Below are 5951 nucleotides of genomic sequence, written 5' to 3' on the forward strand. Positions count from 1 at the left end.
ATGAGGGTAGAGACCTTGACCAATGAACTGGCTGCTCTGACTCCCGGCACCGGCGGGAGACACAAATGGATGAATCCTGAAACCCAGGGAGTCCTACCCACTAGGGTCTCTGCTCTCGTGAAATTTATATTCTAGGCTGGGGCTACGTAGGAAACAAAAACCTAACTATAATTGTCATATGAGAAAAAATGTTTTGAAGAGTAGGGGTGTGTGGCGGGGGTAACTTCTGAGCTGAAACCCGCCTATGGGGAGTCATGTCACTATGCGGAGAAAGAAAGTTCATTTTTCCATGAGTATTAACTGTGAATTCGCCTTGTGTCAGACACAAGATGAAGGCGTGGTCTTTGTCCTTCAGGCACTTATAGTCTCTGCTACTGCAGCAAGGTTGGGAAACCAACAGCAATAATACCATTTGGAGTTAGAAATGCAGAATTTCCATACTGACTCGAAATCTGCATTGTACAAGATTCATGTGCACATTAAAATTTCAGGAGGGCTGGTGGTGCTGCAGACATTTACAAGGCATAGACAAACTTACGTCTAGTTCCTTGGCCTGTGGCTGATTTACTTCACTCCTACAACTGTCTAACAGGATTTCGGGTGACATCTAAGATCCGACCTGGCCATTGAGAATCTGGTGCAAATCCAATTTCTGTGCCTTCGGGGGCACCCGTCTCAGTCCATACCGCACAGGAGAGTGACCCAAAGTGTGGCAGACTTCAGACTAATGGTGTTGAGAAGCTTTTAGGTTGTTCATAAATGAACACTATTCCATTTCAATAATTGTACACTGAATTTGAATAGTATGGCAAGCAATGCTGGTAATGAGTTTCCTCTTTAAATACACTGGCAAAAAGAGTAAAAGTAGGTTTAAACAACATTGAGTAAACTATAGGTGATAGATATGGCAAAAATCATGAAGGTGTTATACCAATGAGTGAGGCTGGGGAAGCATTGCTCTGATCAAATCGCCCACCTGCTTAAAATTTTTCAATGATTCCCCATGTTTTTCAGGATAAAGTTCAAATTCATTATTATGGGACATAAACCTCTGTTTCCAGTACTTTTTAAGCATTACCCCAAATTAGTTGTACCCGAGAGTCCAGTCATTGGAACTACATCCAACAGTTCAGTGTAGATGGGATACACACACACACACACACACCCCTATTTAGAATATTCCCTAATTCTTCAATTATACCACCACTCACACCTCAAAACATAACTGTGACCCAAACGAAAAATTCTGTTCAAATGTGGCAGGAACTGAAATATAATTCACAACATCAGCTACATAAATAAAATTCTAAGTTTATTTGTATTTTGCACCTCTGCAACATTTACTATTAAGCTGTGCACGCCAAAGTAGGACTGCCATCTTGTGAACAGACCTGACACTTTTTATCAGTGTCCTACTTACCTTGGTGACTGCTGCCTAAATGAGGAGGAAGCTGTGCATGTAGTTGAGACGGGATGCCATTCTTAACATGTGTGGCGTTGGTAGGTGTTGTACATTTCCACCTTGTGCTTTTCTTCAGCTCCCAAGCAGTCTTACAGCTAATTACGTAATTATGGTGATAGAGGAGGCTGGATCCATGAGCTCCAATTTTCATCTTGTGTTGTCACTCCCTTTACCTTTTGAATAATTAATGCTTAGTAATAAGACCCCATAATGGAGGGAAGTAGTCAAAGATATGAGAATGGAAGACATGGAAGGAGAAAATGGGTGACCAAGAGGATATAAAACAAAGGAGGAAACAGGGCGGGAAGAAGAACATTCTCTAGGTGAGGCTCCAAATTGCTTATATCTCCTTACTCATTACTGTTGCTTATTAAGTGTATTTTTAAAATCTCTTCCTCCTTTAGAATGCCCATGACCCAGACTAGCATAAAAACAAGAGGGTAGATGACAGAAAACCTTGAAGTTTCTCTAGGTTGCCTTACCAGCTCATGTCATATTTCTGCCACAATGCTAGATGAGGTCCTTGAAACTGTTTCTGCATAGAAGACACTGCAAGCCCTGGGAGAGAAAATGAACAGTCAGGAAGACACTAGACACAGAAGACTAGAGGAATACATTGCTGGAAAGCTATGTATTTTCATACTGTAGAGTCAAATTTCTCTCCATGGAGCCTAATTTCCTGCCTTGAGCTGCAGTTGGGTGGGTGCGGGGTTGTGGACTTGGGTGGGGAGGAAAGTCAGAAGGAAGGAGACTTTAGTGGGGGCAAAACAGACTCCAGAAAGCGTTTGTTTTTTTTTTTTAAATTGTATTCATTTATTTGAGAGAGGGAGGCAGAGAGCGCGCAGGCAGGGTGAGTGGCAGGCAGAAGGAGAGGGAGATGCGGACTCCCCACGGAGCAAGGAGCCTGGGATCATGACCTGAGCCAAAGGCAGACACTTAACGACTGAGCCACCAAGTTGCCCCAGGAAAGTGGTTTGAACTTGGGAATATCACCTTGCCATGTTGGTGCCAGAGGCATTAATCATGGCTCCTCCTAATCCATTATTCCGATAGTCAGCATTTCCGTCCCTGTTCCTCTCAGAATCCCTTTCAGGCAAATACCCCTATTGTCTGGAGCTTTTTCTCCCTTCTTGGAACTTTACTGTCTTTTACTGGTAATTCATTTTTTAACTCATGTTTTAGCTTCCTTAACATCCGTAAGTAGATGAAAGAAAAAGCATTATTGGCATTTTCAGACAAGCAGAAGTTAAAGGGATAGTATAATGGACTCCCATGTACCCAATGCCCAGTTTCAACCAGAATCAGTATTTTACCTTTCTTTGATTTTAAGCTCCCTAGTGGAGAGAGGTATGATTTATAAATGTTTAAGGCGGCTAGAATCATAATTGGGGGCGGCATGTTTATTTAAATTTTTTTAAAAATAAACACTTTACATTTTAAATCACTAATTTTTAAATGAGTGCACTAAATAGTGCGCAGCCAGGCGCATGGTTATTTTTGATACCTCACTTAAATGGTCAAAAATCTATAGTCAAAGCTGCTCTAGTTGATGTTTACTCTCCCATTATCTCTTGGATCTGTGCATTTTATTTTATTTTTTAAAGATTATTTGTCAGAGAGAGAGCACGTGAACATAAGTGGGGGGAGTGGCAGACAGAGGGAGAAGCAGGCTCCGTGCTGAGGAAGGAGCCTGATGTGGGACCCTGGGATCATGACCTGAGCCGAAGGCAGACGCTTAACCAACTGAGCCCCTAGGTGTCCCATGGATTTGTGCATTTTGTTAAACAGAAACCCACATCCCTTTTGTCTTAAAAACTGCCTTTCACTTTTCTCTTAGTTGTATGTGAGTTCTGAGTTTGCTATGCACCTTTATTGGTTGATATCTGATGAAAAGAGGGAGAACCCAGGTGACATCAGTTGGGTCATAGGATTGCAAAGACAAGAAAGGAAGAGACGTCGGGGATTAACACCTTCCTGAGAAAGTCTAGATGCCAGTGCTCTGCTTCTGAGGATGTTCAGTTTAGACCTCATGATATCAACAAAAATCTGAAATTTGTAGAAGCAAGTCAGGCTGATGTAGCTTCCTTTAAATTATTTTATGACACAAGTAGCCAAAGCTACTTTGGCAAGGAGGTCTTGGTAAGTTTGGGAAAGAAAGGAAGAGAAAAATGTTTATCATGTTTTTGTTACAGCTTTAGTAGAAGTCTTATTTGAATGCTGACGTGACTGAGAATAGGCTGTCCCTGGTAGTATATTGTACTAATGTCAGGAAAAGTTCCAAAGAGTAAAAAAGACTTCTTAGGGGTTAAAATGGCAAGCCTTCATCTGAGAACCCCCCGGGAGGCCTAGCCCATTTTTTGTTACAAAGCCAAATGCATCAGAATCATGTGGAGAACTTGTTAATGCAGAGTCCTGGGTTCACCACTCCTCTGACTGAATCAGAATCTACTGGGTCTGGACTCCAGGAATCTTCATTTTATTTTATTTAAGATTTTTATTTATTTAATTGACAGAGAGAGAGAGACACAGTGAGAGAGGGAACACAAGCAGGGGGAGTGGGAGAGGGTGAAGCAGGCTTCCCACTGAGCAGGGAGCCCGATACAGGGCTCGATCCCAGGACCCTGGGATCATGACCTGAGGTGAAGGAAGCCGCCTAACGACTGAGCCACCCAGGCGCCCTGGAATCTTCATTTCAAAAAAATGTCCCACAGGTGAATCTAGTGCTTAGTCATAACGTCTGGGAACACCAGCCTAGCCTCTCCCCTATTAATAATTAGGATATAGCAGGAGTATATACCTTTACAGTTTTGTTGCTCAAACAGAAAGCACAAAGGACAGAAAGCTTATATTCATTTTTATACACAGAGGGCTGGTGGGGAGGTGTCAGATGCTAGTCAGAACCACCGTTCAATTAGCTTTATACTTTGGGGGGTTTTTGTTTGTTTCTTTCTGATTGGGTAAGGCCAGGAATACTTGCTCCAGTGTGATCTAATGAAATAAAATTTTTTTTTAAGATTTTATTTGTTTGGGGCACCTGGGTGGCTCAGTCATTAAGCATCTGCCTTCATCTCAGGTCCTGATCCCAGAGTCCCGGGGCTGAGCCCCGCATCGGGCTCCCTGCTCTGCGGGAGGCCTGCTTCTCCCTCTCCCACCGCCTGTGCTTGTGTTTTTTCTGCTATGGGTGCAACGTTGGTATCTTTGGTATCTATTTGTGCTTTTTCTCAGTTATGGGAAGTAGACTATAAACTTTAGGCAGGGAAGATCTATTTTTTAAATCTCAGTAACTCTAACATCAAGAAAAGTGTCCGAAGAGGGTCCGTACTCAATAAAACTTTGTTGGATTGACTAAGGTAAAGATGTGAATATACCCACCATGCATTCTGGTTCTGGTGGTGGTGGTGGTGGTGGAAGGGTAGACCCTTTCATGGCTGCAGTGACCATTGCATCCTGGATTCCTCAGAATAGCCCTGGTCTTTGTAGCTCTTGCTTTGACATTTTACAACATGGTTGGACTGACATTTAGAGGATTACTAACAAAGCCATGGGCCCTGAAAAAGCTGTAAAGGCACAAGATTTTGCTGATAAAATCTTTGAAATTCACTTCCCCAAATTCCTTAACTCTGTTAACGGTTCCTCAAGTTCAGATCCATGTGGCTGTTCTTCAATCATTTATTCCCCACAGACTGCCACTAGGTTTTGCCACTTGTTTCTTTAAAAATGGTTTCTTGGGGCGCCTGGGTGGCTCAGTGGGTTAAAGCCTCTGCCTTCAGCTCAGGTCATGATCCCAGGGTCCTGAGATCGAGCCCTGCATCGGGCTCTCTGCTTAGCGGGGAGCCTGCTTCCTCCTCTTGCTCTCGCTGCCTGCCTCTCTGTCTACTTGTGATCTCTGTCTGTCAAATAAATAAATAAAATCTTAAAAAAAAAAATAGAGAGAAGAAGAATCACCAACGTGGAATAGCAAATACAGCACCTGGTAAATGGTCTGTTCTCAGTAAAGTTTATCTACCATTATTATTATTAAAAAATAATAATAAAAAATAAAAAATAAAATAAAAATGGTTTCTTGTATTTATGCTACCTTCTCCATAACTACTATTTCACCTTTGTATATAATGATATCTTGTAAACATTATACGTGGGGCGCTGGGGTGGCTCAGTGGGTTAAAGCCTCTGCCTTCAGCTCAGGTCATGATCTCAGGGTCCTGGGATCGAGCCCCACATCGGGCTCTCTGCTCAGCAGGGAGCCTGCTTCCTCCTCTCTGTCTCTGCCTCTCTGCATACTTGTGTTCTGTATCTGTCAAATAAATAAATAAAATCTTAAAAATAAAAGAAAAGGAAAACATACGTGCAATTATAGCAATAGTTACATAATAGGCTGTGCTAGATATAGTCTTCCAAAATATATTTTATTCTTAACAATCATCATTTTTTGCTGATAAAGTTTTACAAATATGTGGGGTTTTTGTTTGTTTTTTGTTTTGCTTTGTTT

This window comes from Martes martes, assembly GCF_963455335.1.
Source record: "Martes martes genome assembly, contig: SUPER_18_unloc_1, whole genome shotgun sequence".
Taxonomy (NCBI): domain Eukaryota; kingdom Metazoa; phylum Chordata; class Mammalia; order Carnivora; family Mustelidae; genus Martes; species Martes martes.